The sequence below is a fragment of the Mus caroli genome, chromosome 5, assembly GCF_900094665.2.
Source record: "Mus caroli chromosome 5, CAROLI_EIJ_v1.1, whole genome shotgun sequence".
Lineage (NCBI taxonomy): Eukaryota > Metazoa > Chordata > Mammalia > Rodentia > Muridae > Mus > Mus caroli.
This window is the reverse complement of record NC_034574.1, coordinates 74,478,224-74,492,096: the sequence shown is the minus strand read 5'-3', so window position 1 is coordinate 74,492,096 and position 13,873 is coordinate 74,478,224. Positions and strand designations below refer to the sequence as shown.

Below are 13,873 nucleotides of genomic sequence, written 5' to 3'. Positions count from 1 at the left end.
CATGTCTTTTCTCTCTTCCTTCCTTCCTTCCTTCCTTCCTTCCTTCCTTCCTTCCTTCCTTCCCTCTTTTCTCTCTCTCTTTCTTTCTTTCTTTGTTTCTTTCTTTGTCTTGTTCTTGTGGATCTTGTATTGCATTAATGTGTCACTTGAGGCAAGATTTCTGAGATGTCAGCAGAGCCACAAGAGAAAATAGATGTAACCAAATAGGAAAACAAACAACCAAACAAACAAAATAGGAATAAATAAAATTACCATTTAATCTTTTTATGTGAATTTGATCATTTTTAAAGAATTTAGGAATAGGGTTGATGTTTCTTTTGTTTGTTTGTTTTGTTTTGTTTTGTTTTTAAGGGAAATGCATCTTTTTTATTAGATATTTTCTTTATTTGCATTTCAAATGTTATCCCTTTCCTGGTTTCCCCTCTGGAAACTGCCTATCCCCTCCCCCATTCCCCTGCTCACCAACCCACCCACTCCTGCTTCCTGGCCCTGGCATTCCCCTATACTGGTGCATAGAACCTTCACAGGACCAAGGGCCTCTCCTCCCATTGATGACCTACTAGGCCATCCTCCCCTACATATGCAGCTAGAGCCATGAGTCCCACCTTGTGTTTTCTTTGGTTGGCTGTTTAGTCCCAGGAAGCTCTGGGGCTACTTGGTTAGTTCATCTTGATGCGGTCCCTCAACAGAGGATTGATGTTTCAATTGAGAACATATCCTTACTAGATCCTACCTTTATGCTTAGAGACAACATTTCAAGAGTTTCCCAAGGAAAAAAATCTCCAGACAAGATAGATATATGCCGTTAGGGACAAAGGGGAGGGGGAAGGGATGGGGTGAGCCTGGAAAGGAGACCAGGAAGGGGGGTAACATTTGAAATGTAAACAAATAATAAAAATAATTAAATAAAAGCGTGTAATGAAATGAAAAGAGGAAGCCGGGCGTGGTGGCGCACGCCTTTAATCCCAGCACTTGGGAGGCAGAGGCAGGCGGATTTCTGAGTTCGAGGCCAGCCTGGTCTACAAAGTGAGTTCCAGGACAGCCAGGACTATACAGAGAAACCCTGTCTCAAAAAAAAAAAAAAAAAAAAAAAAAAAAAAAAAAAAAAAAAAAAAAGAAATGAAAAGAGGAATCTAAACAATGTATCCAGAAGGAAATGACTAAGTGAAATTCATTAAAGACAAAACAACAACAACAAACAAAAACAAAAACCTTGCAAAGGCTTCCCTGAGATTCTGGTCCTGATGCAAAAGACACAGCTTAGTCTTTATCCAGAGAAAAGATTAATATTTATTTTTGTCTTAGTCAGGGTTTCTATTCCTGCACAAACATCATGACCAAGAAGCAAGTTGGGGAGGAAAGGGTTTATTCAGCTTACACTTCCACACTTCCAGCTGCTGTTCATCACTAAAGGAAGTCAGGACTGGAATTCAAGCAGGTCAGGAAGCAAGAGCTGATGCAGAGGGATGTTACTAGCTTGCATAGCTTGCTTTCTTATACAACCTAAGACTAGCAGCAGCCCCAGGGCTGGCACCACCTACAATGGGCCCTCCCCCCTTGATCTCTAATCTCCTTACAGCTGGATCTCATGGAGGCCTTTCCTCACCTGAAGCTCCTTTCTCTGTGATAACTCTGGCTTGTGTCAAGTTGACACAAAACCAGCCAGTACAATTTTCAACAAAGGTAGCTAGAAAAATATTATTGCACGCCCTTCTTCTTTCTCCAGGATGCTGATGGAAATGGGCTCATTTATCTAAGCTGACAGCAAGGCAAAATTATAGTGCAGAAATTCTTTATCTTCGATTAAATAAGAATTTAGCAACATCTGGTTTGCTATAACAATTACCCAGAATTATTCAAAATAACTTTTTAAAGTGTGTTTAAATATGTTACTCTGTATTTAACAGTTCTTTTTTAATACACCATCGAGATAAACATAAATTGAATTATTCAACAATTTAGTTGTATACATAGCAATTCTAATAGACTAAGAAATGAATAAGATTTACTATTTCATTTTTAGAGCAGTTGGGATCATAAAGAAAAGCATTTATTTGGTCCTCTAGAAGGAGAACTTGAACGCTTTTCCTTTTCTGTGAGTCCTTCAATTGTCAGGCGAGGTTAAAATTTGTATCCCTTTACATGCTGTAATTAGAGAACAGAGAATGTCTCCTATTGAAACAGCAGCTCTCTGAGAGGACACAAATACTGAGATCATATTGTAACTCTCTTTCTGAAAGGCAGGTTCTCACACACCTAGTCTAAAAGGCACCAACTCTGACTTCCAGCGCATGAGGTCCTTTTCTGCAACTCTAGTTCCTAACAGTCTTTCACACATTTATAGGACTATTTCATTCAAGGAAAGGTGTTGATCGGGGATAAAAGTGTCTTGACTCATCCCTGCCTTTCATCACATATTTCCTATAATATTTTTTTTTATTATTTCTGTTTCAGCTCCTTAAGATAAAAAATGTAGAGGCAGCAGTGTCCTGGGGCTGAATGAAGGCTATCTCTGCCCTGAAAGCTTTGAAAGCCTAAAGCTTAATCACAAAACTGTTTTTATGGTTCACAGGCATTACGTATACATGCCTACAGGGTGGAGGTATTCAAAATGGAAATAAGTAACAAAAGCAGTTCTAGGTTTCTTATCTGATAACACCTGTAAGTACTCAGGCTTCCATTTGTATCTCAGAAATTGCTAGATAATCATGCCTTTCAGACTAAGGCGGAGATAAAAAAAAAAAAAAACGATAGTATGATGCACACGAAGTAACATGACAGGATGAAAGGAAGGCCAGGAAGACAGAAGCAGCAGCTGTAAAGTGCAGTGCACAAAGACTGGAAGGGATAGATACACAGAGAAGGGGGAAGGGGAAGCAGGGGGGGGGGGNAAAAGNGGAATGGGGAAGGGGACAGGGGGAAGGGGAATGGGGGGAGGAGTGGGATGGGGAAGGGGACAGGAGGAGGGGGAGAGGGAGGGGGAGTGGTGCATGGTTTACTCCCATTTAGGTAAGTAAATATGGTAGAATGTCTCATCTGACATTAAATCTAATAACACAACAATTTAGATGGGACTGTGTGAACTCCCAAGCTCCTGTGATCCATACATTACTGGGCCTGAGGAGGTCACCAGTAAACTGAGGCTTGGGGACTTGATCAAAGCTACACTATGGTCACATGGCAATCTTACAGTCTGGACTTATTTCCTCCTAAAGGTCGTTTTTTCCAAATACACAATTATGACATAGCCAAGTTTTTGCAGTATCTACTAATAGCTTTAAGTCACTAAAACAATTTCTTGTGTGATGCTTATCTTATGGATAGCACCTTCACCTTTAAAAAAAAACCAAAACCACATTTAAGTAATCAGACCCTTTAGGTTATGAAAAAAGATTACCAATCACAGTCATTAATGAATTTCCATTTTCATACATGGATAAAATGAAAGAAATAATCCAAAAGCCACATGAAAGTTAGGCTTCTTGTTAGACATTTTATATCTCAGTGTGCAGTAGGATTGAAATTTCAATTCTAGTTTGCGTTACATAGTGAGACACTGTCTAAAACCAAATCAATAAGTTCCATGCCATCATATATATGCTATATAAAAATAATGAAGTCTGAGGATAGAATACAAAGAGAAAATAAAGTATTTAAATTATTAATCACTTGAAATATCTTAGAAATTCATAAATAATATAGTCAGCCTATTTACATTCGTTACTTGCTTTCCAACCACTTTGGCAGCTAAGAGTCAAATGAACCACTGTCATTTTAGGTATCTTTAAAATAAGAATTCCACTTACTTCAATAAAACAATTTATACATAAATCACAGAGCAAATGAATGATCTTTATGGTTTGAACACTCTCAACTAAATTAAATGCAGCTCTAACATCTGACTTCACAGCATTTATATTTCATTTAAAATAGACATAATTCCTTCCTTTCTTTTCCTTCCTTCCTTCCTTCCTTCCTTCCTTCCTTCCTTCCTTTCTTCCTTCCTTTCTTTTTTTCTCATTCTTTTTTTTTCAGTATTATACAACTCCAGAAAATGGAATTTAACTTTTTTAACTTTCGGGTAAAAACAAACAAACAAACAAATAAACAGACCACATTAAACAATTAGCTAGGAGTACTAGTTTGAACTATAATATACAGGCATGCCAGTAAAAAGCAGGGAAGTCTATGACGGAGCCAGGAGAAGGCTGATCCATCTGAGCAGTGGCAGCCAGAGGCTTGGACTGTTCTATCTTTGGGTCTTGCATATTGTTGTTCCATATTCCCTTTGGACCCTTGCTTACTTCCTTGCCTGTATTTTATACCTATCTTCCCAATCCTCTCTTCCAGGTGCTCTCCCCAAACTCTCAACTATCCCCTTTCTTCCATTTAAGCTAAGGCATCTTGGTTTTTCAGGAACACTGAGTTAGTTGCCTTACCAGTTTCTGTGCTGTCTCTGGTGCTCAACGGATGAGAAAATCCTTTCCTTATCTAGCCTGTCTGAGCTCAGTGGGTCAAAGTTTTCAGGAAATGCTACATTTATTTTTCCTATTTGATCCTTATCACAGTAGTGTTTGACCCTGTCACATAGAACTCACTCAGTAAATATACATTCATAAGTGCGCAAAGGCTTGAGCTGTATTTGTAACGGTACACTTCCTCCAGTAAATATATTTATTCCACTAAGATAGTTTGCCTAAACCATAATTTATTTTTATTTTACCCAATGACTCCTACATCAGGTTTATTTTTCCAGAACATCATTTTTTATTAACCCTAAATAATTTGCTCAAAATGATTGTAAAATTAATTGTATCACTGCCCACCAAAAGAATGCCCTAAAATTTAATAACAGCCTTAATCTTGATAGAGGAGAGGTGAAGTCTGTCCTTAGTGCGTGACTGAGAGCATCTCAAGTCTCTGAGTTATTTCCACATTTCTAATTTCCTGCTGTTACTGTTAACCTTTAGCACCGGTTATGTTACACCAACTTCCTCCATGTCTACAAATCCCTTCAAGCCAAAAGAGACAAGCTCCTAGAAAGAGAAGGGAAACTTAGAGGAGGCTGAGCACAAACCAAGCTTTTGGAGAAAGGTCTCTTTCTCAACCATGAATCACACAGATATACATCCAGAAGGTTAAAATATAACACCTGGCTTTTAGGATTTGTACACATCTTCATCTCAAACAGAGTGTTTGATGACTGGTTGGAGCAAGTACTTTAAATGAGATTCTAAAATTCAGCAGATTTATACTGGGACATTCTCTATGCTTAGCACTGATCAAAATCAACTTGGGGAGGAATCGGGTCAATTTCATTTTAGATTCCCAAGTAACAAGCCATCACTGAAGAAAGTCCAGGCAGGAATTCAGACAGGCAAAAAACCAGAAGGGATTGCTGCTTACTGATTCCTCATGAAACCCAGGACCACTTGCTTAGAGGGGGCATTGTCTGCAGTAGGTTGGGCCCTCCCACATCAATCATCAATGAAGCAAGTGCTCCCACTGGAAACAATTCCTCAGTTGAGGTTTCCTCTTCCCAGGTGACACTTGTTTGTATAAAGCTGACACAAACTCACCAGCACACCATGAGATGAAAATGTCAGATGTGAGGCCCATCCAGCCAAATCCTAATCGTGCTGCTTTCTTCCCTTCCCCATCATGCTCCTCCACTGGTACACTTTATATCTGTGGTGTGCCTTTGTGACAACAATATCTAAAGTAGCATATTCCCTGGACTGATATTGATATATGCTTAGCCTTTTACCTGCCTTGAGAAAATCATCTACTCCCTACCTTAGACAAGATCCAACACTGTATCTAAATACTTAGGGCATGCTGGACTTCCAGTGACCAATGACTTGAGTTAAAAAAAAATATATATTAAAAAAAAAACCAAAGCAAACAGTACCCAATATACTGTTTAATATCTAATATTATCCATTACTTTGAAAATCTCATAAAGTTAAAGGATCTTTCACATCTGCTATGTTCTATATCCCTAGCATCCTGTAGAAGTCTGGAATAAGGGGCTGGTGAGATGGCTCAGTGGGTAAGAGCACCCGACTGCTCTTCCGAAGGTCCAGAGTTCAAATCCCAGCAACCACATGGTGACTCACAACCATCCGCAACGAGATCTGGCACCCTCTTCTGGAATGTCTGAAGACAGCTACAGTGTACTTACATATAATAAATAAATAAATCTTTAAAAAAAAAAAAAGAAGTCTGGAATAAATAAAGAAATGAATGATCATGCTAATTTTACTGAAAATCTCCTTTGGGGAATAGCAGAAAAATCTAGACGTATACTAAGGAAAAGAAATCACCTTCAGCAAAACATGACAAATTAAAAATTCCAACAAATAATGTTCTAGTTTTGAGCTTATACTGTGTACACTAGCTCATTTCATACTTGTTATACCTATGAAAATAAATATATTTTACACCTATCTTAATAGATGAGGAAATTAAGCCATCAGTTGTCATTTTTCACAGCGTAAAATTTGAAACTGTGCTTTTCCAATTTCTAAAGCTCTGTTCTCTTCCATATTCATTCAGAGAGACATTTTAATCACTGTATTTTATATTTTACTGGATGCATATGTTCACTTTCAAAAATGATCACTCAACTTCTCTAGAGCTTAAATACAATTTAATACTGAAAATTTACAATTTAGCATTTTATGTAAATAAATTCAGTCATGTGAAGAAAAAAAAAGACTAGTATTAAGTGTTCAGTATTCAGTGTATATACTTTTGTTCTCTAAAAGAATTGTTAAAATTGGAAGACTACTCCTATAGGCCGGAAGTCTTGTATATTAAATGTATTTACTACTTAAAAATAATGTAAGGAAAGCTGACATAAGAAGCAATACCAAATGCTAAAGTGATTTATTGATTAAAAAAAAAACCCTTAAAGTAGGTAAGAGAAACATTGGAACATCATATTTCTAATAGCCAAGGCTGGCCATGAACTAACACCTGGCTCTGCTTCTTCTACATTGGGACTTCTGGGATGACATGTGTGACTCACAACATTCAGTTACTAGTACAACAAAGAAATAGCAAGACTGTGAGAGACACTTATTAGAATCCATAATATTTTTACATAATACCTTCATTATGTCACATTTAATGCAAACTATTCCAAAAGGATATATAATCCATTTTTCTTTTTCAACTATCCAAGTTCCATATGTAATATTATACATTCGCTCTTCAAGGAGGATGTAGTGGAAAATTGCTTTAAAATCTTTTCAATAAATGGGGTGGTGCTTGTTTATTTTTTGAATATGTAACCTGAAAGCAAGGATAGTCTAATTTGTGTGTGTGTGTGTGTGTGTGTGTGTGTGTGTGTGTGTTTGCAGTCCTGCACATAGGCATGCTAAGAATAGAATCCAAGTCCTTATACATTTGAGGCAAGTCTCTATCCCCAAGAAATGTCCCAACTCAACCACCAAGGGAATTCTACTCAAATGAGCCTTCAACACTTTCCGTCACATTCTAGACATTTTAAAGGAAGGTGTCACTAGCCAATGTGCCATCTAAAGAAGGGACAGACAGAAGCTCCTATAATCACTGGAACACAGCACCATGATGCTAATATTGTGCCTTAATCAGAGAAATGCAAGTAGAAAGACTTCTTCAGTGCAGGCAAGCTGCACACTGGCCATGTTGGGACAGTGTCTTCAGCTATGAATAGCTCAATATTTAAAGATATCTAACATACAAAAATACAGCAGTTTTCAACGTCACTTAAATTTATCTTGCCACAGAAACTTCAATAACTGCTTCCATTTTTGTTTGATTTGTATAAGTCCACAGAGAACAGTCATGCAGTTATAGAATCATTTATTTATCAACCGTTGTAATCTGTCTCCTAAATATGTTCTGCTGCAGAACACACAGAAGCAAGGTAAAACAAGTTCTGCTGTCTCCTGGAACTAACACTGAAATGCATGTGTTCACAACAGGTATTTAAAATAATACTATTAGTCTCTCTCTGTCTCTCTTTGTGTCTCTCTGACTCTCTCTGTCTCTCTTTCTCTCTCTCTCTCTTCCCCCCTCTCTCTACACACACACACACAAACACACACACACATACACAAGCACACCCACATACACTCAAACTTACTCACACACATTCACACTCATTCTCACATACTCACACACAATTCATGTAAGGTCACACATTCTCACACACCACACACTCATACTCACACACTCAGAAGTAACAAAAGCAAATTTAGGAAGTCTTGGTATCAGTGCATAAATTAAAGAAATGTGCACATAACCACTGAAGAACCCATCAAATTTTCTTTCTACATTTCTACTAAAAGATCTCCAACCACACCCATGTCTAACAATACTCATGTTAATGTTAACTAAATGCAAACCATAATGCTTTATTTTTCTACCTCTCTGAACTCTCTGTTCCTTAATATATAAATATCAATTACTCGAAATATGCTTATTGGTCATTTACTTTGATTTTTCGTACTTGAGTTTTCAAAGATGCATCAAATGATCAATTTGGTGTTCCACTGACAGTTTGGAAAAACTTGAGTTTCACAAAATAACAGCTTCCAAGAACTGAGGAGATAAGAGGCCTATTCAGAAAGGTCCCAGTAGTTAAAAGATATAATCAACAGTCCTACTCAACTATTAAAATATATGGGAAATCCCCTTCTTTATTAAGGAGGGACTCTCCCTGAATTTTACATCCTGGTAAATATGTAACTCAGTAACTGCTGAAAATTACAAAAAAGGTAAAAATCATTATGTTTCCTAGTAAAGAATTAATAATTGCTAAGGACAAGTAAGACAAAGAAATTCTAAAGAAAGAACACTCAGAGAACCTCTGACACAGGGTACATTCACACACAGGAAAAGTCAGGGACAATGATGTGCTCTCTGACGTCATGCAGGGAATCTCAGCAGCAGAACTGGAGAATCAACCAAAAATTTCTAAGTTAACATATCCATGTGACATGATTTACCCCAGCCAAAATAAAAGAGGCAGCTAATATGAATGTTAGTGTGTTAGTATACAAATAAATACATCTACACTCGTATAAAAAATAATGCTTTAAAAATTACTGTCACTTAAAGAAGATGGAGGAAAATTGATAAGTGTGTGTATGCTCTAATCTCAGTCCCATTGATATATACAGTGAAGACAAAAGTAGGCAACTGATATAAAATTGCAAGCTCAAAGCAACTCTGTGAGTTTAGTGAATAAGGAGTGTGCTGGCCCATTCATGTCAACTTGACACAAGCTAGAGTCATCTGAGAGGAAAGCCAATTGTGAATATACCTCAAAGCATGGGCTACAGGCAAGGGCAGTTTCCTAACTTAGTTGATGTGGGAAGGCCCAGTCCATTTTGGGTTGGACCATTCCTGGACTCATGGTCCAGTGTTTTTTAAGAAAGCAGGCTGAAAAGCCATGAGGAACAAGTCAGTAAGCAACATTCCTCCATGGGCGCTGCATCAGCTCCTGCCTTTTAATTCTTGCCAATGCATGAGTTACAGTCCTGAATTCATCCAATGAGGAACAATGATGTGGAAGGAAGTGCAAGGCTTTTCCTCCAAAATTTATTTTAGTCATGATGTTTCATCACAGTAACTATAACCCTAACCAAGACAAGTAATATTAACATATTAAGTGATTTCCACCTTAATATTTTGTTACCAATGCTCAAAGTTGAGAATGTTCTGTAGTCACAAAATATAATTTAAATATGATTATCAAAACACGCAATAAATACCGTGAGGATGAATAGACGAGATTCGAAATTCAGAATTACTGAGACTCAATGAGACACACCTTAAAAGCATCAAGTAAGCCCAAGAGACAATAATGCACACTTCTCTGCACACTAACATCCTTAAAGAAGAGCAAGGAGTGCCCTCTGCTACTCACCCTGTAACCTTTCAGAGAATGACATCCACTTATAATAAAGTGGGCTAACACCTCATTTATAAACCTGGCGCCTTCATCTCCCATTACATTTAGTGTTGCTCTGTCTCAACAGCCCCTAAATGCAAGGACGAAAACACACGTAAGGAGACACATAGGCACACTATACCTCTCTCATTGCCAGCTCCTATTCAAGAAAGGTCTCATTGAATAAATGTCTGCTCAGAGGCTCTGAGCAAATTTCATTTCTCAATACTACTGTCTGCAGCCCAGCAGGCTGTTTCACCAAGATAAGATCACACATTTAATCAAATGCACCAAAAAAGGAAATGCTTGCAAAGTTTCCTTAATACCATCAAGTCACCAAACACTTTGTTGATAGCATAGTGATTTCTAATGGTCTTTCTTCTTTAGGGACCTATAGCAATAAGGCAAGTTGCTATTCAAGGGAGTTCTTCTAATTAAACTTCTATTAACCTTTAAGATTGCTCCACAATTGTCTCCATGTGTTACTAGTTACACTGTTGATACTAAAAAATACAAATAAAAATAGCATAGCATTCTAATTTAAATAAAGAAAACAGCAAAATAAAACACAACCTATCCATGGTGGCATATGCCTAGAATAGGGATACTGAGGCCAGAGAACGAAGAGTTCAAGGCCAACCTGAACTATGAAGTTAAAAAGAAAAGCACTAAAATCTAGGTGGATTGCTCCATCTCCAAAGTGTTTGCCACAGGTGGCTATGAGCCTGTAATGTCACCACTGAGGAGAGAGAGACCAGGGGATATTAAAGATTCACCAGCCAGCTAGTCTAGCCATATTAGCATGCTCTGGGTTCACAATGAGACAGTATCTCAGGATCACAAAAACAAGATGGGGGCTAGAGAGAAGACTCAGCAGTTAAGCAAGCTTATTGCTCTCCTAGGATCAGGATTTGGTTCCCAGAACCCACGAGGTGGTCCACAATCAATTATAACTTCATTTCTAGGGAGTTTAATGTTTTCATATGTCCTCTACTCATGGCTCCTCCACACAGCTAGTACACAAAAACTCACATATCATCACACATTACATTCACACACAGATAGGCCCACCCATCTACACATATTCATAAACATACAGGAACATCATCAATAAACCTACACTCATCTAAGCAACACGTTAGAGTACCACCTTACCTCAGGCTCTGATGATAACATAATGGAAATAGATTAGATATCTGCCATTTCAAAACCTTAGTATTAGATATACTTAAGTAAAATTTCTTTTGGGCCATTGCATGAAGATGAAGTTATTTAGCTTCAATGATTTGAAACATCCCATATTTGCTATACATTTGAAGAGTCTGTCTCTAAACAGAAGGTTTCCTCGAATAAACATGTACTTCCATCTGAAGCCTGCCATGAATGTACTAGCCAATGTAACTGCTCAAACAGATGGACAGATACATTCCCATAAAGGCATACTGGTCCTTCTTTTGTTTGTTTGCATTTATTTTGTGCTTTGTTTATTCGCCAAGCATAATTTTGTTGGTGCAATTTCTGTTAGGATAGCTGTTTCTCCCATGCCATCTCGAGTCAGGCATCACTATCTGTTCCTTTCTGTAAAGATATTCTGACTTGCCTCGTAGAACTCAAACATGAGTTAATTCTATCCCGAGTACGTACTGCCTGATGAGACATCTGGGAAGCTCTGTTCACATGGGTGTACTCCGTGCCTCTATAATCTCCTTAAAGCCTGTAAGAACACCACTGTTCTCTGCAATGTTAACAATATACAAGAGGAAGCCAGCATTCTGAACAAACCTGAGTTCAGTTTGCCCTTTGGACTCCATAGCAATTCTACCACTGAATGAAAAAACAAGACCACAATTCTTCTGTAAGGGACATTTTTCAGTGTTTAATGGGTTTTCACATAGTGCAGAACCTGGATGACCTGTGATACAGTTTCAGCAACAGCAGGTGTTTCTGAACAAAAGATGGAAATTTCTAACCCATGATTTGCATGATCTTATTGGCTTCTCCGGGTACAGCATGGATATACAAGGTGACTCTGACTACTTACAGACAATTCATGGTTTTCCTAGCCAGTTTCCCAATGCTGGTTTGTTGTTAGCTAACAGCTGGTCCCTATAGTGAACATTTAGATGATATGAACTGCTTTTCTTTATTCTGTGGGAAATCACATGGTCTCAATTGAGCCATCCCTCTGAGTTCATTATCTTTCCATCCATAGAGGAAATGGAACATCCTTACTCACTCTGCTTTGCTGGCTCACAGGTGTGGACAGACCTGCTCTGCCTTTTGAATATTTGCTTGTTGTTTGTTTAACATCTGCATGCATATAGTGAGGAATCCTGAAACGATATCCAAGTATAAACAGGAAATTCACACATGCTTCTGAGGCACCCTAGCCACATTGTCTGAATGTGTATTTTTCATACATGGCCTTGCATTTGATGTCAGATGATGAACTTCTACCATTGTTTCTTTTGTGGCAGTTTAGTAAGTTTTGAGTTTTAAAAAGAGAGAGTGGTTCAGACATGGGGATTTTTATTTAAAGATACTCAAGCTACAGAAAACATCTATAAAAGCTAAGTATCTAATTTTACCTGTGGCAGAAATCAAAGCTTCTAGGCATCACAGTAGAGGGCCTGTGGAGATACAGTTAGGGGCTTACAAATGACTTCCGGCCTAGGGCCAGAGAATATTCTAAAATGTACTGATTGTGGTAAACCTCCTTCCTTTCCCCAAAAGTTGTATCTCAAATCACAGTAACCTCCCAATAAATTACTCATTTCAACCTAAAGCTAACTTGAAGTTTCTTTGCAACTAAAAGAAAAAAAAGTAATAAATGTAGTATTTCATGAACTTTGGAAGTTGAATATAACTAAACATGACGATTGAGATATTATTATAAAAATTTCATTGTTTCAGAATGACTGATAAATACTTCATTGCCATGGAGAAAGTTGTTGAATTTGATAATGATATTTAGCTGAAACTTTTTTTCTAAACTATGACTAAAGACTATGTATTGTTCTTAAGGGAAATATATGCTTCAGTTCTCTCCCATAGACAACTATATTTAATAGAATGAAAAGTCCCTAGAAAATGTCTATTGAAGTTTAAAGCCACTATAAAGAGGAAAAGCAATGAATATGCACAGGCCTTGTGTTAACCAAAACTATTTCTCAATAGGTTCTTTGTCCATTCCTTGAAGTCATGATCAGTATTCCGAGTCAAGGTTCAAACAACACCCATTAGCCTCTGACAAATCAAGAACACTTAAAATTTGAAGGTAAGAAAATGCTTATGTGAATTAGCTGAGACCTCCCTTGCCTGCCAGAAATCAAATCTCATGCAGAAAGATGACCATCAGTGAGGCCCATTTCCTCTCAAGCAAAAGTCTTTATTTGGAAGGGCTTTGAGGAAAGGAAGGGAGAATGAAACCAAACCAAAACAAAACAGGAGACTGTTGAAAACCCTCTCACAGGGTCAGCTGTCAATGGAATGCATTTTAGTATTCAAGTTACCCACCCGAGCATAACATCAAAAACTGGGCTGAGTCTCACTCCCATTCTTATAGGCTCAGGCTACTGTGAGCCACTGGGGGCTGCCTTGAATAGTAACACACTCTGCCTCTGCGGGATGCATAAACAGCAACACAGGCTGATCAAACAGAAGGGGCTGTGGAGGGGGGTGTTTTGTTTTGTTTTGTTTTTTAACTTGGCTTTTATTTTCTTGAGTCATACTTTCAAGCACTTAAGTGTGCTGCATCTTAGCAAGTCAGCTGTTTAACATCCCAGCCTTTGATGTTGCTGTTGTTATTTTTCTCAAATTCTACCTTATAGATTCCTCTTCTTTACATACAAACTAGACAAGTAGAAGAAAGAGTCACAGGTAAGAGAGAAAGGAAGAAAGGGAGGGAGAGAGGGAGGGAGGGAGGGA

The 13,873-nt window shown here is 37.9% G+C and overlaps 1 protein-coding gene across 22 annotated transcripts in view; it reads right to left on the bottom strand.

Moving 5' to 3' along the window:
- Window positions 1-13,873, bottom strand: part of Adgrl3 (adhesion G protein-coupled receptor L3) — a 762,557-nt gene that overhangs the window by 740,637 nt on the left and 8,047 nt on the right. The gene's annotated exons all lie outside the window — the stretch shown is intronic.